The sequence below is a fragment of the Perna viridis genome, chromosome 8 (assembly GCF_037379345.1).
Source record: "Perna viridis isolate PV_CMFRI_1.1 ecotype Kerala chromosome 8, ASM3737934v1, whole genome shotgun sequence".
Classification (NCBI taxonomy): domain Eukaryota; kingdom Metazoa; phylum Mollusca; class Bivalvia; order Mytilida; family Mytilidae; genus Perna; species Perna viridis.
In genome coordinates this window covers 26883223-26907934 of record NC_142452.1, presented here as the reverse complement: position 1 = coordinate 26907934, position 24712 = coordinate 26883223, and the positions used below count along the sequence as shown (strand labels likewise).

At 31.9% G+C, this 24712-nt stretch overlaps 1 protein-coding gene across 2 annotated transcripts in view; it reads left to right on the top strand.

Moving 5' to 3' along the window:
- The window catches only part of LOC148610035 (DNA damage-regulated autophagy modulator protein 2-like), a 47487-nt gene that overhangs the window by 8711 nt on the left and 14064 nt on the right, over positions 1-24712 (top strand). Inside the window, exon 1 of one of the 2 annotated variants that reach the window (XM_088541943.1) lies at positions 19884-20018. The exons of the other annotated variant lie outside the window; for it this stretch is intronic. The gene's annotated coding sequence lies outside the window, so the exon portion shown is untranslated. Of the gene's footprint in view, positions 1-19883; positions 20019-24712 lie in introns of those variants that run through there. 2 annotated transcript variants of the gene reach the window in all.

Below are 24712 nucleotides of genomic sequence, written 5' to 3'. Positions count from 1 at the left end.
ACTAAATAAGGTTGAAAAGGTTTGGTTAATGAAACACATTTCTTTCTTATTTAATAATCAATATAAATATCATACGTTTTGTTGTAACAAATAAAACATAAATTGGCGTCCCTGTAGTTCGTATTGACGGAGTTAAATGTAATTTAGCAATCATTCAATTTTGGTTGGATTAATGAATAAGTTTATAGGAGTAAATTCTTAGTATTAATTCTTAGTTATTGGTATCTCCATAGCACGTGCACAAATCAATGCCTTCAAAATTACTACACCACGTGCGATGAGGATAAATCAATAGGTCAATAATATTTTGTTTAAGTGTCAGTTCCTGTAAGAATCAGGCAATCGGTGAAACACTATGAAAAAAAAACGTCATTTTTAATTTGACTATTTGCACCATCAGAATCAAGGAAAACAGACATGGTTTTCTATAACATCCTGGACCGTTGATTTACAATTTAACTGAAATGCACTGAAAATGAATATTTCAAGGGCAGATAACTCTGTCAAGATGCTCATTTGTCTACGATTCTATTGAACAATTTCTGAGCAAATCCAATGATGCAGAGATCACATAATATTTTTTTTTTCAAATAGAGAAAACATTCTTGAGTGACATTTATTGTCAGATCGGTGGGTATTTGACATGCATGTTTCTGATTTTTTTCCCTTATTTTTTGCCTGATTCCTACAAAAACGTACACTTAATAAGCAAATGATCATGCCACGTACGTTAGACATTAAATAGATCTGAATGTTTCATTATTCACGTTAAAGTAGCATTGTAACCAATACTTTTTCAGATAGTCGACCGATTTGTATAAAAATGAACACATCAGTGATGAATCCAACCATTTCCTGATACAGAATAATGACTTCCCCTACCATATGCAATTTATTACCTATTTCATCTGAACAACGATTTGTAAATCGGTTATGTCATTGTCCAAGGTCAATACTACGGAAACTGGCAATAATTTATTAGAAATGTAATGCCACAATAGATGCATTTTACCACATTTAGTTAACTGTTTGCAAACGGTTGTGTTAAATGTGTGTCAAATTTATTATACCAGCCTGTTGAGCGCCTTTGATGGAATATTTCAAAAACTGATTATAGTCTTTAACACCAAGTGCAATATAGATTTTTGTATTTTGTAACTGAGATAAAAAAAAATAACATGCTTTTAACTATTCAGAAATTAGTGAACTGGCAATTGGAAAATTACCGAAGTCGAATTTCAGAATGTTCCATTTTTAATTTTCTCATAATATTTATAGTAGTATCTTTATAATATTTTATCCTATTTTGTTTAAAATCTCTTTGATCTTGCTATACGATAATTTTCAATTTCACGATCAGTCGACTGAGAATGAAAATGATATTATAGCTGTATAACATCCTTGACGTCACGTAGCACTCCACCGAAAAATATGAAAAACTCCCTGTTGTTGAAAAAAATATTAAATAATCTAATAATTAAAGCCTAATTAAATATGTCACATTAACATGAGGCATGTAACTTACATTTTCATTCATTTCATTTTTACGATTATGCAGTATATACTGCCTTTTTTTACCAAATAGCGATAATCGGTTCGAGAACCAACGAAAATCATAACAAAATTAAGAACTTTATTTCTTAATATCGAGATTTTTAATCCTGTTGCGTTTTTAAATTGATGAAATTATCGAGAATTGTGGTATGGGATATGGAAAATTGAAAATATGACAATAATGTGAAAGGAAAGGGCTATTCGGAAGATACAAGCTTTACCTAACAGAAGAACTGTAATAGTTGTTTAAGAAATAAATCACGGAAACTTTATTTTATCAATGTTTTACCAGGAGCAGGCCATTTATGTCGCATTGTTTTACCGCGAGCGATAGCGAGGGGTTAGATAACGGCATACATGATATAGCCAGTTTACGTGCTTTATTTCGATTCTTATAGGACAAGCTTGGTATATTTTGAATATACACAGTCTTTGTGTTGCATGAAATATTGGTTATGTTTCTATCTCTTTTTTTACCACGGCTGTGGTCTAAAGACATATGAAGCGCGTCATATTAGAACATGGATTTAGTTAGGAGCATATATATATAGTCAAAACTTTTAAGTGAATAGTAGGAAAATAAATCTGAAATTCGATAGAAATTTTCCTTACTCTTATTATGAAATTAAAATAACTGACAAAAAAACATTAATATCCTGCTCCAATAGTATTCTTGTCATCACAGATCATAGTACATTGCACATATGAACATTGTATTACATGTTTTACTTAACATCTTTGAAAATGTATCCGGTGAACAGCAATACCAAAATGTACGTCAACTGTTATACGACATCTATTGTATTCAGCAGTCGTGTATATTTATAACAATTAAAAAAACATAAACAAAACATTGAACCGTAGGGAAGGGTTACACATAGGCATTTTTATGCCAAAGAAATCAGCAATTTTTTTTTTGTTTATATTTAATAAATATTTCCTTGTTTTTTCTTTTTCTACCTGTAAGAGTAATCAAGGGAACCAAGGTTATAGCGGTAATCAAAAGAATGTATTCCAGAGACAAAGACCAGACATGGAAAACAGACATACACAACAAAGAACATAAAGTAACTAAAATCATACATACAAAGTAACAAAAGTAAATGAGCAACTCGGACTCCACTAAAAACTGGGAGCATGGACCAGACCAGGTGCACCGGTAGGGTAAGCGTCCTCTGCTTTTCTAGAAACACCCGCCGACTTGCTCATAAAAAGTCAAGTCCGGGGTAGAAAAACGAGGAAAGGAAAACAATCTTTTTTCAGATATTTAGAATTTATTATACAGTCAGAAAGTACAGAGCTGTAACGAGAGGCAGTCACCTATAACATACAATACTATGGTAAACATGCCAGAAGTGTAACAAACATATATTCAAGTAACATTCTAACGCAAGCAATAACAAGTACTTGCTGCAATATATGTGTATGGTGTAATCGATGTGCACAGGGGAGAATTGAGTTCAGTAATGTCGATTCAAGTAAAAAAAATACATAGTTGACTCCTCCCAGATACTAAAAGTTCAATATTCAAATTTTCTTTGTTTTTAATAAAAAATCTCTCAACTTTTGATATGACGTGTCAGTTTTGACCTGAATTAGATTTTGATTTGTACGTTCTTTATATACAATATTGTATACATAAAACAGCCAAGTATGTTATTCTGGACATCGAGGTTTCAATTCTATTGTGATGTCAAAATGATTAAAGCATTGGGAAATTGGGAAATGTGTATTGGAAACCGAAAATGTAGAATCTTGCTATGAAGAATGAGGATAATACGAGCTTTACGTTACAATCAGAAGAGCTGAAACAATTGACATGGATTAAGTTATTGTTAGTTAGAAGCAAACATGGAAAATAATGACAAATCTCATCATATAATGAGTAATTTTTTTAAGTGTATATTAGGATGAGAACCTGAAATTCCATAGAATTTTCCTCATACTTTTTATGAAATTAAGGAGGTAGACCTTGGGTAAGGGACACAACTCTTACAAATCATTGGAATGTTTGTATTCAGCATTTGACACCAAGCTCAGGTAAGCATCTAAATAACTTGGATTGATTTCATTCTATTTCAGATGAAAGCTTGAAAGGCTTTGGTGAAATTGTATGTAATACAAACATATTACTGATTTCAAGAGTTATGTCCCTTACCCTAGGTCTACCTCCTTAAATGGCGGACCAAATGAACTTTCCTTCCCTGCTTTAATAGTGTTATTGTAATCATTGGTCATACATTGAGCATAAAAATATAGTTTTCTAAAACTATATCCGGTGAACAGCAATATTTCAGATATCAAACGACATCAATCTTCAGCAATCATGTACAAACAAACAAAACAAAAATAAAACTTTGAACCACAGGGAACATTTTACATTGTCATTGTATGCAAAGGTAATAAACAATTTAGATTTTATTCATTAAACATATTAACGTCTTTCTCTCTCTTCCTAAAGCAGTCGTAAAGACCAATATTGGCATCCCAAAAAATTCTCTAAAATAGCATATTCATTTTTTTTCTTTGCTGCTTTTTAAGAAAATCACTCCTTATTCGAAATGTTGTTTCCGTTTGTGAAATTTTTAATTCAGCAAAATCAAACTTTCAATTTAATAAATTAGATATTTCTCATTTGTGTTACTCGTATCATTATAGCAGCCGTGACCAAAAGAAAACTTTCTATCCATTTTCCAATTATGATACTAGTGGAAGGCAATTATCCCAGTCATGTTTAATTAATATGCGTTATATTTATGTTTTATAACGGAAACGAAGGGTCTTATACTGTTTCTTTATTGATCATTGTAAAACATATTTATCCTGGAAGTTTAATTACACACGTAAGCAGTTCATTCACAGGTCATATTGTAAGAAAATTATCTTACGGTTTGATAGCAAACTGAGTAGGCTTATAACACACACAGTGTAATTATTAACGAGAACTATATTTGTATACTGTAAAATCAGATATTGTTATAGGTAGATAGATATTTATTTTATTTACGACTCACCATTAATATATACATATAAAATACATAAAAAAAATTACACACTAATTAGAAAAATATTAATGTTAATGCCATTTTATTAAGAATTATGAGAGACGATAAAAATAGCAAAAATAAAACTCTAAAAAGACAACTATACTAAACATTTATCCGACTTATAGCTTAATATTGTCAAAAATAGATAGATAAATAAGACAAGTATATTACACCTTACAAGTCTAAAAAATAAGATCAAACCATAATAAATTATCGGTATAAAAAACGCCTTCTCCTGTCTAAAAGCAGGTTTTGGCACACATATAAATCACATTGATCTTTTGGCTTCCTAATATTATAGACAGTTTTTCGTTATTAGTAAACATGTTATAGTTTTCGTGTTCTTTGACAATAAAATCGCACATTTCTTTTTACAAGTCTTCATACAATGGATATTCTAATAGTACATGTTCCTCTGTCTCTATTTTATCTCCACAGGAAAAGCAAGTTCTTTCGTTAATTGGCAAACGTTCATAGCGTCCAGTGTCTATACGCAAAGGTGCAACCCCGCATCGAAATTGTGAATACGCCCTACGTTGAGCCGGAGATTGTAAAACACGAAAATACATCTCACAACTAATGTTAGTTTTAAAGAGTCTGTATGTCCGTAACATATTTCCGCCAGTTTCATTTTGTCACGCTGAATCACGATGGCGGTCTCCTGTACACTTATTCTTCAAATTAAAAAGCAGTTTATCTAATACTTTCGTGAAAACTGTTGTTTCATGGATGTTCATATTGTCATACCAATCTTCAGTATCACACCCTAGAAACTGTTGATGTAATCTATAGTTCGAATGTTTACAGCAGTGGCTCTGCACAGCCAGTTTAACCTCTTCGATTGAAATTTCGTGGCGAACTAGTAAGATCCACAGTAAGAATATTTTCAGAGTCAGTAGGGTTAAGCAAGTTAATAAAAGATTGCATCCATTCGTTAATAATAGTGTTGCGGCCGTGATAGACGGTTCGTTCTGTAATGTCACGGACAATGGGATACTTTTCTTCCAATCTTCGACTATTCCAACTCGCCCAATCTTTTTCCTAAATTTATTCTTATTTGATGTTCCTAGATTGTCAATATCATTTAATTGATCTCTCCAATATCGTCGTTTCGCTCGTTGAGTCTCACTGTCGAACAATTTCCGTTTACGAGTGAATTCATGTCTATGCGCACGTTTTCCAGATTCGGACGTACATCTAAGCATTTCCATTTCAGCAGCGCACATATTATTTCGTAGATTTGTACATTCTTCTGTCCACCATGGTTTTTTCACTCGCCGTTTATTATTATTGGTCCTTGATGACAGCTTGATACTTTTATGGTGCAATTTTTCCAACATTTCGTTTTTCAATAGGTTGACAAAGTTACTATAAACTTAATCCAAATCCTGTTGATTAATACGTTCTAAGTAAAGAGATAAAATCAACTCTTCAATTTCCTGCAAATGTTCCTGTAGAAAAGTGTTAGGAATATTTTTCAAATCAAATTTCGTAAGTGTGCTATAATTCTGTTCGTTGATCGTTGATTCGAATATACATTTTTCTACAGTCATATTCTATAACAATATCTGGTTTAGTAATTTGCGGATCAACATACTCAAATAAATTATGTTTTTTTCAGTTCCGTCGTTGTTATCATTGTTACATTTATGATTTACTATTTTTGTAAATGGAAAAGTATGATTGAGATTTGATAACTAAACTTGGTTTTTGTACTATTACAAAAATGTACGAACGTTGATATTATCTTCAGCAAGTAAAAGAATTTGAATTTTGTACTCACTTATTTACACAAATTTATAAAAACCAAATATTTTAAGTGTAGACAATACATAGAATTTCCCTAGTAAGTAATTTTTTACGCAATGAAATTCTCATCTCATTTCATATGGTGGATTGGTGCGATCAACTCTTTTATTTTTTCTCCCTTTTAAGCAATAGATTCTCTTGCATCGAATATGTTGATAATATCAAAATTGAACATCTATTAAAGTGGGTTTTTTCTTGTATGATGTCTGAGCTCGAATAGTAAAGCTTTAAAGAGTAATCAAGGGAACCAAAGTTTATAGCGGTAATCAAAAGAATGTATTCTATGGACAAAGACCAGACATGGAAAAAGACATACAAAACAAAGAACATATAGTAACTAAAATCATACATGCAAAGTAACAAAAGCAAATCAGCAACTCGGACTCCACTAAAAACTGGAAGCATGGACCAGGTGCACCGGTAGGGTAAGCGTCCTCTGTTTTTCTAGAAACAACCGCCGAGTTGCTCATAAAAAGTCAAGTTCTGGGTAGACAAATGAGGAAAGGAAAACTATGACCCTTTGTATAAATCAGTTTTCATGGTGCAAATGGATACACCATAACGATCCACGAGTTCATGATGACGACCCAAAACATCTGTAGTGATGACTTCAATCTTGTAGCAACATAACCCTTTTCCAGACGCCTATTTGTTAGAGTTCTAGTGCGATACAAAAAGTCTGCGTATTTTCGGCAAGCTCTGGCATAATGTATGAATTGTGATATGAACACTTCATACGCAGGTGCTGAAGGGATGTTGTCACATTTGAAAGGAACGTTGACAATTCTGAATGAAAAGTCATCACATTTATTGTAAAGTTTGGTCAATAGTTTTCCTTTACCATCGATTATTAAGTGTAGGTCAAGATATGAGGCTGACTTCACTTCATTTATCTCAAGTTCTTTTGGGTCGATGCGATGTATCAAATCCCCGAAATTAGGATTGTTTACAGATTAAACGTCATCTATATAGCGGAAACTGAGTTTGAAGGATCTAGCGAAAAGATATTCAACAAGAGTAACAAGTTGTGGTAGGACTGCAGACCCTCTTTGACAGTTGTGAGTAAAGAAGTTTGGTGGTACATTTTGCAGATCCAGCTATGAAACGTTGTTTGTATGGATTCTTGTGGAGTTTAGGAATCCAGTACATAGACGGTAAATCACAATCATCGTCCTTGGTAGAGAGACCAAAAATGGATAGCACAGATTTATGGTTTTCAACAATTTCTTCTTTCGAGAGTGTGATAGCAGTATAGGTCTTATCACTGCTATTATTTTCTACGTCTACATCTGATAATAAACATTAGACGTAAAACGTTTTGCAGACAAAAACAATATTGTTTTGGGCTTTGTCTGCTGGTACGAGAACATATTTGTCATGCATAGTAGACAATGTTTTTGCTACATCCGGGGTCTTTAAAAACTGATGTAGCCTTGGCACTCATTGACCTACTTAAAATTTTCATTCGTTTCATAATTAAAGACCTCACGGCCTTTAACCACTCTGACAGAGAATCAATGTCTTCTTGTTCTCGTTTTATTCATTTTCTTGCATAGTCCTCGACGGCATCAATAAGAACTTTAAAGTTATAATTCCAATTTATGGAGCGTGATTCACGGTACTTGGGACCTTTAGAAAGGATATTACGCAGAGATTCGTTTTCGATGATGGTTAAATCTCCCGTAACGACGTGACCAGAAGGACCATATCTGAATGGAGAGGTTTTGCAAGAACAGTTAGTTGGTTTAGCCTTGAAGTCCTCAATCTCGAGGTTATGCAATAGCCTTTTATAATTGAAAATGTTGGAAGCAATGGGTGAAGTATAGCCATATGAAATAAATATGGGGGAATTTTGTTGGTAACGTTTTTGTGGTGGAGGATGTTAAACATTTGACAGATGCATTACATAAACAAAAATATAGATTCATTCCCTTCATTATTTTGTCATTGTTTTGTTTTTGTTTTTGTTTTTGTTTTGTTTTGTTTTGTTTTGTTTGTTTTGTTTTTTGTTTTGTTTTGTTTGTTATCGCTGGTTATCATAAATATGTAGTATTAAAACAATAATTCGTGACTTTATTGATAGTAGTTCACAATTAACGCTTCACCTTTTACAACCGTCTGGTCCTTACATTAAAGGTACCCAGGTTCTGATTTTAACATATAGAGCATGGTATTAAAATAGCATGACATAAAAACGTAGAACCAAACTCATGTGTTTAAGTCACCAATACCGTGTGTTATTTCTTAAAAAATTGAAAATTCGTAACCCATTGATTTCTTATTAACATAGCTACTCCGAAAGACATTCAAATGCATCTGACATTTTTTTTATTTCCGTAATCTTATCCTAATTATAAAGTTAAACTAATTACTATGCAATTTGGAAGGGCATGGAATTACTCATAATAACATTTATTGTTCGCCCTGAAGATAAACGAAGGTGGCATCGGTTCGAACTTAGTTTGAACCAACTACAGGAATACATGATGTACATAAATGATTATTTTCAATTCTAAAATGGAATAGATAGATGGCCAAAACTTACTGCTAACGTCTCAAATTGGTGGTCATATATCAATATAAATACCCACCAACCTTTAGAATGATATATGTAAAAATTAAAATCATTTAATTTAATTTCAGAGGTAACACGCTTTCTCATTGGATGTAAGAAAACTTGTCCTTCATTTCATAGACCAAATTTTGTTATGTGAATGTGAATGTGACATGTTGAACTTTTCCGTCTATTTCAAATTACCTCAATGACCGTGGTGCACACTTAAAAATAACCTGCTACGCAGGTAATGTAGTGTGCATCATATGATTCCGGTTATTTCGTAGACCGAACATATATAATAGTCATTCCTTAAATGGAAAAGAAGATACAATGGAAATTAAATATATATGTATATATATACTTAAATGTGATGTTATTTTCTAATGCATCTATAAAAAAGAATATTAATAATGTATGGGTCAAAGAGACAACAACCCAGAGGAGACGAAAATGTCAATCTGTATGATTATATTTAACGAACATCCGAAATACGATTTCTGTCCCTAGAAAAGAAAATAAAACAAAACAAAAAATACTTTGTCTAGGAAATTCTGTTGTGTGTACAAAGTTTATCTCAAATGAAGATAATTTCAATTTGTCAACTAACATTTTAATTTTGCAATAATGAATAATTCTACATTGATAAATATAATCGGAATGGTTTGCGTTACTTGCGTATTTCTTTAAAAGCCACCTTGCTGTATAAGTTGATTGTGTTTTCGATTCAATTTGAATACTTTACAAGACAGTTGAATAAAATAACAAATGCCTTCATCCTTCTCAAAATCTAATAATAACATCAAAGACAATTAAGCATTTTTAAAGGTTTTTTTCAAAGGCTTTAATATTGGTTTCTCTTCTGTATTTTGCTGAACAAAGGCATCTCTCAAGGCAAAAAGGCTTTATGATTTATGGTAAGATTATCTATTCAAAGTAAGCTTTTGATGTATATTGTTGTTATAGTATAATATTGACTGCAACAAAAACAACATCTTCTTTTAGGTTTTTTTTGTCTGTAGCGGTCATACAACATTTTTAAGTCATTTGCACCTTTAAAAATACTATTATGTTAAGTTTAATTTAAATTTGCATAGTTTTGTAATGGTCTATGAGTCATTTCATCATTCAAACAATTTATTAAATCTCTTGTTGTGATAATGTCAAAAATGAAAAAAAATATATGGAAATATTTAAATGTTTTAGCCAAGAAATCCATACTGGAATGATTGTATTTACGGACTGTATTTCTCCGAAATTGACTGTGCTTGTTTTACCACTGTTAAAAATATCGAACACGAACTTAAAGTAATTTAGGGAAAATGTAAAATATTCGTTACTAGACGCCAAGTCCATTTATGTCTGTACTAATATAATTTGAACACGGCAACATGGATTATGTTTTTCATAACAAGCAAAATAAGAAGAAAATATAAATGAAGGTTAAATGAATGGTGTAAAACAACCTGTTGATAACGAATCATTTTCAATGATTACCATTATCTAGTTGATCAATTTGACAGCTCTTATTCCATTTTTACTATTTGTAATTTTCGTGAGGAATGGATTAACATCCAATTTTACACTTGTATAGAATGACTATATACAATTACATAATTATAAGTGTCAGTTGGACTGTTGGGAACATAAAGGTAGGTAGATTTGTGCCATGAGACAGTTGTAGATGAAAATGATTATGGGTCTATTCTCGGCGTCACTAAGATACTGTTAAAATTTGATTAAAAAATATTTTCTACGACTCTATTGACACCTATCGTCGTTTAAATTGCCATAAATTACTTGTTTAGCCAAACGGCTCCTCCTTAAACATTGAATCGTTAAATTCCGGTGACATTTTAATTCTCGGTCCCAATATTTACATTGTCAAAAGTCGGCCATGTTTACAGTGATCGGGTTGCTAGGAGATGTTCTTTACGTTTAAATGGTTTGTCCAAAAACCGAAGAACCCAGAATGCTTTTCGGCGCTTATTCGGATATCTTGGATTTATTCTACGCAAAAATCGTACAACACCGAGAAGTAGATCCAGCAGACGATTGTCACCGGAATTCGACGGGAACTTACGAACTTCGTTTGTAAACAAATCGTCCCGTAGAAACCAACATGGCGAATATTAGTATAGAATTTTCCCGTAAGGATTTGTTACGCACGATTTCAGCCAAAAATTGATTCGTTGGAACTATCACGTCATGCATGTATGCGAACTATCTTCAGATTAAATAAAAGAGAGACAACTCTAGCGGTAAGTCCCGACAGTTTAATAAATAGAGCCTCAAATTGTGCTGTATGTGACGTCGAGTATAGTGGTTTTAAATTTTCTAACGTGATGTATTAGACATCAATGTGTCAATGTGCTTTCTGTTGAATATAAGAGTGAAACAGCTTAGACTTAACCATGTTTTCAATATTTTTCATGGCAATGCTCCTAGTTATTTATCAGAGGGTTCTCATCTGAATCATACCATTACAAGAAGCACATCTCAGATGAACTAACTGATTAACATTAATGGGTTTCAAATTGTTGTATACATTCATGTACGCTTCGTAATTTTTACAAATTAGTTATTTCAGTTTTTCTTTCGTTAAATGTTGCCATTCTTGTTCATAAAAAGTATTTATGAAAACTAAGTCCTACGAATGTGTCACAAAATGTCGTTGTAAGTCATAATAGTGGATGTTGTATTTTCAATCATCAGCCTTTATATCTCAAATTCCAGAAACAGGCAAACTGGTTGTTTTGGTTTTGTTTTTTGGGGTAGCAGAGTACAGCTAAATATACAGGTACCAAATGTGCATTCAAAGGTTAATAAATATTGTTAAATATGTCCTCGTTAAAATTGTCATTATTGAAGTATATAGGAGGTAGTTATGTATGAAACAATATTACAACGGGGAAGTAGTACAGAAAACGAATAAATATTGATAATAACAAAAACTCTTCGTACTAAGACGTAGTATTAAAAATCGATAATTTACAAATTATGATTGTTATGGAACGAAAATCAAGACTAGCGTCGGTTGTTTTATTATTGTAATTGCCAGTGACTACTTGAACATGTCTGAAATCGGCAATCTCCTCTCTAAAATGTATATTTTGCACCTATGTCAAACTCTTTATGCATCTTTCTGCAAGTATATACTATACAAATTTCGCAAATTTGCAATGAGACGTGTTATAGATGCCCCGTGACTCTTTTTCATCCTATTTAACAAATCCAAATAGATATTGCAGTGATGCTTAGAAAATTAGGAAACAGTTAAGGGTTCACGGAAGAAATCGAGGAACCAGTTCTTAGAACAATGAGGAAATGCTGAATTCTTTCTGGTAAATTATTTTTCTGAAAGGTGTATTGCCATAGGCTTTTCAAGAACATTTTAGGAATACATATTTGAATCCCAATGCCCTATTATGTAGCTTTTCCGTCCGAGCGCGAAATTACTAGCATGACTTGTTACCTTTTAAAAGAGGCTGAAGCCAATTATGTTGGTTTAAATGGAATCTGAAAGAGACGAAAGTCTACTAAAAACACCCATCAACTGCACATACTTATTGTAGGATTGTTTGCTCAAGTGCTTAAAAGCAATAAGTCTAGCCATGAATCATATATGGCTATACTTGGTCTAATAAAATGAAACAAAAAAAATTTAAAAACACTAAGCCATGCTGTAACTCTATTTTTCATATCAAAATGGCTAGGAAAATCATATTTGGAAAAGTGATGTTATGAGTATAAGGCATCAGGAAATCTTAACTTCGGTATATTTACGATTTTCATTAACAGACGTGGTGTTTCAAACACCAAATGATCATACTAGAATATCTATTTTTAAAATAGTATATATATTTAATGCATTTTAATATAATTAGAATAAAAATTGCGAGTATATCAAAGAAACAACAACCTCATCGGGATGACAAATGTGACCTCAAGGCCACCGATGGTCGTCAAAAAACGACAAGGAAATCCTCAACCATAGGACAAACAAAAAACTTGCATTAAAAACAGAATACGCAGGTACAGCTAAATAGTTGCCCCTATATACCCCTAGCAATATAAATTTAAATTGGAAATGAAGACGAACAATAAATGAGGCGGCCAGAAATTCCAGACTTGCGAAAGGCCACTTGCATGCTTATGGGGTCCTTCCGATACTACCATCTATCACGTATTAGTAATCTAGCAATCATTTACTTTCTTTATTTTTATTAGACCGCTACTTGGTATTTTCATTAATCTAGCATTTCAAAGTTTTGTCTTCGAAATTTGTTTTATTAGGCTAAAACTAAAGCAGTTTTTAGAACCAGGTTTGCCAAAATTAAATACATTAAAAAACATTAGTCTCTGGCAAGCTTTGTATGAGATTTTTGGCATAACAAAACCTCACTATGAAGTTTTCAATAATTTAAATTGAAATGAACAACCTAGAAAGAATTCAGATTCGAAAACATGTCTCAGTTATTTAATTTACACAATCAGAACTTAATAATACACATATTTTCATTAAAAAACACAGAAGGTAACTAATTTATGAATCAGTATGATGAACCCAGCGTAAATTCGCTGTTAAAATGTTTTTAGCTTTGCCACTTTAAATACTGATCCCCGTCCCATATGCAAATGATGGAGTATACCGTAGACCGATTTTCGGATTTGCAATAAAGTTTAATCATGCCCTATGACTTTGGTTTTTTTTTCAAATTCTTCATAACTTTTAAGCTATGTTGTGATACGTATTTAAACAGATAGCGGTATTAGGTCAACAAAGAAATTGTGCATTTGACGGAGTTCGGTACATATATTTATACATGCGCATGTAGAGATAAAAAATTTTATGAAGTACCAGCAACCAAATTACCCTCGTATATTGCATTCAATAGCACATTTTGAGACTTATTTGCTTTTGAATACTTAGTGTCAAAACATACATATGTCTTACAATGAATTTCTTTCCTTCTTTACGTCTCACCAAATTAACTTTCAAAGTTGGATCAAACGAAAATATTGACATTCAAACAACCATGTTTGCATATATCGTACATGTACATGCTGTGATAATCCATTGATAGTGTTTTGTTATTCATTTAAACTGTTATCTCTTCTTAAATGCATTCGAATATATATCTGAATCTTACCTTTTCAAAACCTCATTACCAATTTAACAGTTTATTTTTACGTCACACCCTCGTCGTGGTGCTGCATTCGGTTTTGCCATTAATAGACACAAGTGAAATGATTTGTATACGTTTTGAAAACAAACGAAACAATTATTTTTCCGTATGTTTTTCATTTTTTTCGTATGAAAAAGACAGTCCTACAGAAGTAATTTATGATAAACCCCACATTCGTGTTCCATTATTGGTTTGTACCCAGAGAAATTTGGTTCATACCGTTCATTGGGGGAAAAAAGCATATACACATAAAAGCATCCGTAGATATTTACCTGTTAATACTTCTTTTAACCGTCTTTAGGCCGCATTTATCAGAAACCAAAATTTCTTTCCATTAAAGGTTAAGCGTTTTGAATAAATGTTGTATGTCTGTAGGTTGAAAATTCAAATTTCAACATTATTTTTAAGAGTCACCATATGAGTTTTCTTTTATTTTTTAGGTGGCCATTCATTTGTTTTTTGCTATTTTAGTTTTACTTTTCACAATTACATATACCACCTATACCATGTACCAAAAATGATTACCATCTACTTTTCCTAACTCTTCCCCATATACATTGTAAGACAGGGAGGGGAGGTAAACCATCAGAATATTGACAAATTGGACTAGCATACGGAGACATTATCCTTTTGGACTGTAAAGAAACAATTACTATATTTACATGAATATTTAAAAAAAAAAACACGCATTGGCGGATCTAGAGAGAAATTTTGGGGTGGTCCCAAGTAAAATTCTACATTAACATTAATTTGCGTGATTTGTTTCACCCAGCATCCATACGAAAGTCGAGTTCAAACTACTGGTGTGCACAGTGTAAACATGGTGAATGAGTCATCGACTTCAATGACCACATTGATCAGAACGATTTCACATTTTTTTATAACTTCTGCATTGTGTGATAAAGTAATACGCCATGCCATCGTCAGTATTATCAACCTAAAAATCGATCGGCCCCCTTTTTAATAACTTCATGTTTTTTCTTCTTTTTTTATACTTCCAAATAGATTTTGTAAGCTGGTCATGTACATGGACCATTTGTTATCATCTGTCACTGTGTTTTTTATAATGACATCGTCTGTTCAGAATAAGAAAGAAAAAATAAATGCAAAAGCAGCAATTACCAGGAGGTTTATATTTGAGTCCAGCATCTCTTTCTCACCAAATTGCAAGAACAGTGAGTCGTTCTCTTGAACCCATTAACTAGGAACGTTTATTTATTTCTGGAACAGAAAGAAATTATTTCCTAGAAGCAAGGGTTTATAGTAGGTAGTTGATAGTAAGTTAAAACTCAATGATACCTGTTTTGTCGTTTTGACACATCAGACTATTGTAATTAAATCAATTATAACGACGAAAGACTATTTTGTTTTTAATTAGCTCATTGAGAACACTCATCTTTTTAAATAATGAGGTTCGACGAGAGGGTAGTCCAGTGCGCCGTGGGGCTACCCCTGGACCCGCCACTGATTCGGGGGAGAATTTAACGTAGGGTTTAAGGCAATATTCTAAAACTTTGAAAAAGTGAATAAGTCTTGTCGAACTTCTAATTTTATGACACGGAACTACGTGGTGTGGTAGCTATATGTGGCATTATTTTGTTTAAGTATGATTCGGGTTTACGAACACACCACAAGTCTTCACTGATAGTGTGCCAGATATAATGAGTTTGACTTACCCGGGAATAATACCCTTTTAAAAATAAATAGTGATTATTACTAAATATATTTCACATTGTTACGTACACCTTTGATACCATCATTGCTTCAAATAGTACTTTACTGAGTTGTTTTAATTAATAAGATTAGAAACCACGCAGTACTTGATGACTCAATTCGATGAACATGTATGCCAGAAAAGATAAGATACTTGTTATTCAGATTACGTAATCCAAATATTGATATATTTTGAGGTTGGATTAATATGCATGTCGGTGAATATGTTTTCCATTATGAGAATATGGCATGAATCCTTAATCAAACAGAGATGGCATGATACATATGAATTAGTACTGAAAACGACCACAGTGACATTCAAAAAGTGGGGCCCTATTCTAAATAAACACTGCATGTTTTTCTTTCAAGGAGAATAACTAACGAAGTACGTTAAGTGCAATTCTTTGGTTTCATTACTGTCACAAACTGTTTGCAAGGTTCTTGTTATGAATTCAAAACGAAATACAAGACTATAAACTTGTTTTCAACATTTTGGAAGAGACTCAAAATATCACTTACTTTCGCCATTTCTAAGCACAGACACTAGACGATCATTGTTTATTTATATGTCATTCATTTCCAAGAGGTGAATTGATATAATTCTCCTTAAAATTATTAAACTATATCTAGTATGATATTTTGTTGGACCTTTGAGTTTTAAATAATATTTTTTAATAACTTCATTCAAACATTTTAGGTCCACAAAAACATCTATTTAAACATAAGGTACAATATTTAATACAGTACTGTTACAAAACAAAACAAACGTTTTAACATTTCATTAGTATCCCCAACATTTCATTAGTATCTTCATTATAGCAACAACATCACATTACCTTTAAAACTTTCTATTTACTATTTTTTTTTTTTTTTTGGTTGTTGCTGTTTACATATTTAAAAGTTGCTTATTTATATAGGCGATTTGCAAAATTGACACAACATATTCGAAATGATATTGCTCTATTATATTAGTTTTGCAATGGAGTTTTTATGCTTTTAAGTGCACTTATTTAATTCTAAATTCAACAAGAATGATCGGTTAAACGTTCAAATAAATATATTCAGTTCTAAGATAGTCTGACTCGTGTATAACAAAACGCTTTTGCAGCTTTATAGTTTATAACTGATCTGATCCGAAAGAAACTTTCTAGCTGATCTGATCCAAAAGAAAGAATATCGTTTAGCTAGACCCTATAATCACAGTTTTTTGCTATAAAGATGACGTATTATCTTTAAATAATCCTAATTTTGGGGATTTGATACATCGCATCTACACCAAAGAACTTGAGTCAAATGATACTACAGACACTGTGAAATCAGCTTCATTTCTTGACCTACACTTAGAAATCGGTGGTAAAGGAAGACTATTGACCAAACTTTAAGACAAACATGATGGCTTTTCATTCAGAATTGTCAACTTCCCTTTCATCTATGGCAACATCCCTTCAGCACCTGCGTATGGAGTGTTCATATCACAACTGAAACGTTATGCCAGAGATTGCCCAAACTATCGCGCTAGAATTCTAACAAATAGGCCTCTGGAACAGGGTTATGTTGCTACAAGATTGAAGTCATCACTACAGAAGTTTTATGGTCGTCATCATGAAATCATGAAACCAAAGGGATACGTGGAATATTGGTCGTTTTATTTGAAAAATAGTGATAATTGTATAAGTCAACTAATGATATCATGTAACCGCCCAAGTGGATTCTTGGTAGTGGAGTACGATCCAAGGCCGAGTCATAATAGTAACTTTAAAATTGACAGTCTCTGTTTCTCAGTACATGCAACATATCGGAAAAAGCGTAATAACAGGTGGGTTTGGAATTAGACTGTGCTATAGTAGGTTGCCATGCATACCCAAAGGCTTCCGCTCTGTAATATGTATTAAATGATATCGTCCTGACACGCAGATAAATGCATCATAAGTCTCTAAATCACAATCAATCAATCATTCAATCAAACATTAATGTATTATCATTAAATCTTGCATACCTTTATATAACCCCCATTACTCACTTTGTTAAATCAGCAATTTAATTATCATATTCATTTACATAGAAAATTTTCCTTTCACATAGTTGGTGAGAGAGGCAGTTGAATGAATCAATATTTACTTTGTTGAAAAATCAGCCAGATGAAAAGATTTCGTTTTCGTTTATTTTACCGTACACTAATTTATATTGTGATTGATTGATTGATTGATTGATTGATTGATTGATTGATTGATTGATTGATTGATTGATTGATTGATTGATTGATTGATTGAATGATTTAAATAAATCGATTTTCGAAGAAGTAAGTTTTGAATAAGCTGGATTTTTCTTATATTGGTTATCAGGAATATCATAAATAGGGTTGGAAACGTACGAAAGGGTAAACATTTATTTCTATCATTATACTTTTATTTATATTTCACTGAAATATTAAAGACGGAAACGCTTTTTGAATTGGTAATTCAAAACTTGGTCATGCAATTCTATGCAAGTCTGTGTGATATATATGTTTCTTAGAGTTGTATTTTATAAAATGATCAATTAACACGCATTTGGTAGATGAAATCTTATCAACTTACACCATATTGTTTTACATAAAATACACACAAATTAATTATTAGAGGAAATGGGAAAAGTGGACTAAACCACAATTTAAAGAACGCAGTACAATTGATACCTTGCTCTCTATTTTACAGAAAAGATAAGTTTATAAATAAATGACAAAAATGCAATATTTGCTGTTAAAATTTGTGTGATATAGTTTTAATTTTTTTCCATTTCATTATTTTTTTTCAGTTTTATGGAAGCCTAAAATCTGCCATATACAACAAAATGAAGAAAATGACCATTTTTGCAATACTAATTTTGTTATTTTCAAAGTCCTCCACCTCAGTGAAATAGGATATCTTAAATTATTTTTATTTTTTATCAAAGTTTCATTTAAATCAATGCCATTCGTTTAAGTTTGCAGGAGTACTGAAAATTGCAAAACGTTTAAAAAAAAAGGGACAATTTTTGGTGTTTATTAGAAATTCACAGATTTGCAAAGTTTTGGACATCATATTGTCAACCATTTACATTGGTATGATTATAAATGAGGTTGAACATGATAATCATATATTTTAATGTCTAATCGATAGTTATAGATTTTTTCTCAATATCAAATTTCTATTTTTTTTCAGTCAAGCAGGGGCCACATATGAGCATCGTACCTTATCCTTTGCTATTGATATAATCACACTTGACGAAGTTATTTATATTTTATCGCAAACCTTCTTCAGCAGTTATGTGCTTATAAATCTTCCTTACGCTATTCTGAATAAGATCTCTTATGTATCACCCCTTAGTTTGCTTTTTGGACAATCACTTTGTTCCAAATAAAGAAACGAAGAAGAGCAGAATTGACCATCCTGTTTGTACACTTTTATTCTATGGTGTTTTTCTCTAATTGGCTTTTGATAGAAAATAGAAATCGTTAGCCTTATCTCCTAAGAAAAATATATCGTCTGCCATTCTGTATGTATTCAATCAGATAATTTTATCACTATTGCCTTTGCTTTCATTATGGGTTATTTTGCAATTTTCTTCAAAATGTTTTCTCGAATTACAAGTTTGTGAAATAGGTATAAAGTATCTTCAATGACGTGTTATGAAATGTAAATGTATCATCATATTCATATCGACAAGAAAAATTTCGCTGTTATTCTGTCGCATTATTTTTTTTTTCAGAAATACCCGATGATTAGTAAATAAAATACATTCTATTCTGTTCTGTTCTCTTCTATTCTAGTATTTGCAGTTGACACGTCGTAATAATTTGTAAATTTAGTTCTGAAATGCGCTGAATATAGCTTCGAAAATCACTGCTGTCCTGGTCAATACTCTTCTTACAGATTGACGTCATTTTAAAATACCCTCCTTGTTAAAATCCAATTAATTACCTATTTTTGTACTATCAATATCCTGTTATTGGCTGGATTCCATATGGAATTCCTTTCGAGAGATTGATAAAAAGGACAATATTACTTAACGGTTATCCTGAAAACGATACACACGAAGAAAGTTCATGCTACTGGATATATTTAAAGACATAGAGTCTAGTCATTTGTGAACCATCTTTAATTGGCTAAAAAGGACTTACCTTTTCTAGAAACGGTATGCAATACTAATATTCAGAATAAAAAGAAATTCAATTTTAATAGGTACTAATGAAGGAAATATATTTATATGAATTATGAAAGAAACTTTTTTGTTTTTGTGGACCTAAAACAAAAACATTTTAGATGTTTCTTTTTTTTTTTAATTTTATTATATCATTCATTCATTTTTATTATAGGCCAATATCTAAGTTTTGTAACGCATACAATAAATTCAAAACTCAGTACTTTAGTTATTGTTTTGGCATAAATCATCCAGGTAAAGCATAAGTGTAAATTAAAAAAAACAACGTTACCGAAAAATTCAGTTCTTTTAGTAGAGGCTTTACCATTCAAGGCCAGCCTTATACGGCAAGATGTAATATTTCATCGGGACGTCCACATACACTATGTTATTTTTCGGAAATGACCCTTTGCAAGTCGCGACGACCACTGTAAGACGAGATCACGTTCCTTCGTCTTTACTTGTTCTCTGAATCAATGAAAGGTCTAAAAAGTGTCGGCGTCATAGAGTTGATTGAAAACATAGGTAAACCAATTTCACGTCAAAAAATCCAGAAATGGCGGTACTGTCTAGGAGATGTGAACATATATACATGTTTTCAAGAGGAATTAGGTACCTATACTCGTTGCAGATCAAAGATCGGGTTAATCTCTCACTCGGTAGATAAATTATTAGTATTTTTACGCGTACCGCTACGCTCCACTTTTGAAGAAAGATACCCCGTTAATTTTAATCCGCATTTATGTGTTAGAACATACTATTCTTATTGTCTGATGTCACAGTCGATTGGACGAAATGTTTGATGTTGCCAATATTTTTTTTACAGAAGTAGCCCGCCATTAAAGATAACAATGAACGAAATTATAAAATTACCGATATCCTTTTGTTTGTCACGTGAAATGAAGAATTATCGGGATAAGGTTTTATTTCCACTGACCTAATTACATTTACAACAAGTTGCATCAAAGTCTATCCATGGGGCGAACATTGCCCATTATAAAAACCAGAAACTTAAATTTGATTATAAGAATTTGATTTTATGTATCGCCTTGGTTCCCTCGATTACTGTTTGATTACCGCTATAACCTTATTTCCCTTGATTACTCTTTTATTTTTTGCCAATTATTTGGATACCAGCCAACTAGAAATACAACAAAAATCATAAGGAAAACGGTTGTTTTATTAGTCGACTTTTTAACTGTATTTTTTATTAGAAACAATTTATTTTTACTGTTTTTAAAACCTCATTTCAACAAATATACTTTTGTGAAAATCGATATTGTTTAAAAAGCCAGATATTGTTTTGTCTCATTCCCAATTGAAACAGTATTAGAATATTTCTAGAATAGAAGGCAGTTCTTTGCAAAAAAGGCAGCATACAAATAATTTACTCAAGCATTGATTTAATGTATATTTCCAGCGAGTGTAAATGAAGTAATTTGAGGTCAGAGTCACTGCTATGCTAATTCAATACCAATAACATTGTACTGATAACTCGGGTATAATCTAAAGAGTATGTTAAATGGAATGAGTACTGGTATAAAAAAGACCTTAAAACGGTAGTTATTTTTTAGAGTTATTCAAACATCGAAATCTAAGACGCACTCATACCCATATAAATGAATTTTCATTACATAAAGCTTATTATCTCTTAAAAATAATGGAAATATTAACAATGTATGTGTGTTCCTCTTATATTTTGTATGACAGTGTACATTTGCAAGTTGTGCTGCAAGTTATTTGTAAAGGTTTATACACGATGATTTTGCCATTATCTGTGAAATAATTCACTTGTATATGCAGTTTTAATTTAATGAAATTAGTAAATACATTGATTCCAATATCAGACTGAAACAACTATTGTATGTTTGTCTGTTTTGCCGATAAATATAAAATGTTGTCTAATTTTGAATGCTATTCTGCCTTAACACACAAATTTGTTGGAAAAATAAAATTTGGTTATAAGTGTTACTCTATAGTAAGTAGTAAATTAATTTAAAACAAAACAACTTTTGAATCACTTAACATTGACTGCAATTTGCGTTTCCATTATAAAAGTTTCATTTCACAACACCGACCTTATTTATATCTGGATTTTTCAACTGTTGTTCCCTCTATCGATAAAATAACGCCATTGATTTTTTTAAACAAGACATATACAATATTGTACGCTAATTTGAAACTCATTTATTATATATTTCAAACTTTCCATGCAAATAATTTATCGTTTTACTAGGTCTTTCCTAAATTTTAGTAGTGATTATGTATAAACAAAGCATTCATATGTCGTATGACGACATGGTTCATATGAAATAGCACTCTAAACATATCTCACCTTAAAGAAGTATCTTGATTTAATGCTGTCATGTGTTTTGTATTGATGAAAACTTTATAAACAGTGAAATCAATAGTAGCAATACTTCTCTTAAATATCAAAGTACAATTCGATACCATACGTAAAAAGTAAACAAAACAAACTACGAAAAGAAAGTAGGGAACGTATAGGAATATATATATATATATATATATATATATATATATATATATATATATATATATATATATATAAAGGTCTGAAAAATTCCCAACGATGTTAGAACTGTCAAATTTGCGATGCTGTGACATCTATGGCAACACCGCCTGCACAAAGTCCAGCGCCCTAGACCACTCGGCCAGCTAGGCTATATAAAATATAGCTTTCGCTGGCCGGGTCATTCCTCCTCGTAGGATTAATCTAGGGCTGTAACTTAGTACACGATGTATGGTAGTACGGAACAGTTCATTTAGATGTTATTATGTAGGATAGAGGATCAAATTAATGATGCATGCCACAACAAATCAATATTATACAACTTCTCAGAATGTGACCACTCTATTCGCTACACTGCTCCATCGGATCAAATTGATACAGGGAAGATATGTAAACGTATAGAAAGGTCTGAAAAATTCCCAACGATGTTACTCGCGGGACTCGAACCCTGCTGTGACATCTATGGCAACATCGCCTGCACAAAGCCCATAATCCTACGAGGAGGAATGACCCGGCCAGCGAAAGCTATATTCTAATATAGCCTAGCTGGCCGAGTGGTCTAGGGCGCTGGACTTTGTGCAGGCGGTGTTGCCATAGATGTCACAGCATCGCAAATTTGACAGTTCTAACATCGTTGGGAATTTTTCAGACCGACCTGTATATATATATATATATATATATATATATATATATATATATATATATATATCTGTACAAAGGTTTCGTTAAGATTCTAAGCTCAGTAAGTAAGATGTGTATTTAATTGTACAATCAGCTTTTGCAAACCGTTAGTTACATACTTTATCATCATAAAGGAAGTATAATCTTTATAGGTACAAATGAAATTGACGAAATAATCTTTTTAGTTCGATTATTTATTCTATGTTGCTGGAATAACTTGAGTGAAAGTTGAAAATTGATCATCAAAACATGTTTTATAATGCAAGCCTGTTTAAAAAAATACGTAAATTATAAACAATTATAATAATAAAATTAAATACTAGTCAAAAAAATGAACGATACCAATTTAAAATTGTCAATATTTATATACCTTTCAATCTAAACTTCTTTAGCAGTTTATGTTAAACCCAGAATGTTACTTTTCCGTCCAGTCATCGAGTTTGCAATGAATTTCTAAAGGATTAAAATTGTGAATTGTTAATATTTAGGCTACTGCAATGGGTCAACAGTTTGATATCCTACAAAGTGGAAAACAATCCCTGCAAGCTAGGTTACTACCAATAAGCATGACAAGACGGTAAGAATAATTCAGGATGGGACCAAGCACGCGGCTATTCCAATTAATTCTCATGCTCACTAAATGATGTCGCCGTCACACGTGGAAACGTCACGACCCCGGAAAAGATATTTTCCCCCTGCGCAACCGAACATTGATTGCGTAAAGTACCATCCTAGGAATCTGTCGTCATATTAAGGGAACTATAGCTTAATGATGCGATTATTTCCCTATTCAATACAGCAAAATGAAATTCAGGTTACTTTTCTATTCCCTCTTATATGCCCGTATTTTGTCCAGACACTGATTTAGAAGTTATATTTTGTTACTGCGTCTATTAAAACGTTAGAAAATAGATGTTTTATCTATAGAGCTTAAATTCGTTTTCTACAAAACGGTTAACTTGTTGATATTAGTTGAAATGTAAACACACTTTCGAGTAAGCTCTGAAAGGCTAATGTACTGTCTTTGGTAAGATAACTTGACCGTAACGAGATCTTGCTTTCAGGCCAATACTTCTTTTATGTATAAATTGAATCACAAACCAGTATTTAGAACTAATATCAAGCATAATAAAAGAGAATTTTGTTTCAAAATTGTTTTATTTTGAAGAACAAACTAATTTGACCGCAAGCCGCTCTTTAAGTATGTCATATGAAAATTTATTTACAAATCTAACTTAGTTTGTAATACCCAAAGCAAAATGAGTTTAAATGTCCCTAATTTGTCTCATCTCATAACAAAACTATTACAGGTCTTGCGATTGCATCAAACGTCTTACCATGTGTATTATTGCACTTCAAAAGTAATGTATTCATTCAAATTGCTTAGCCATATACTCGAAAGCTCTACAAAAGTATTAATGCAATAACAAAAGTTTATAAAGACAGATAACAAATATTTGACTTCAAATATAAGGAT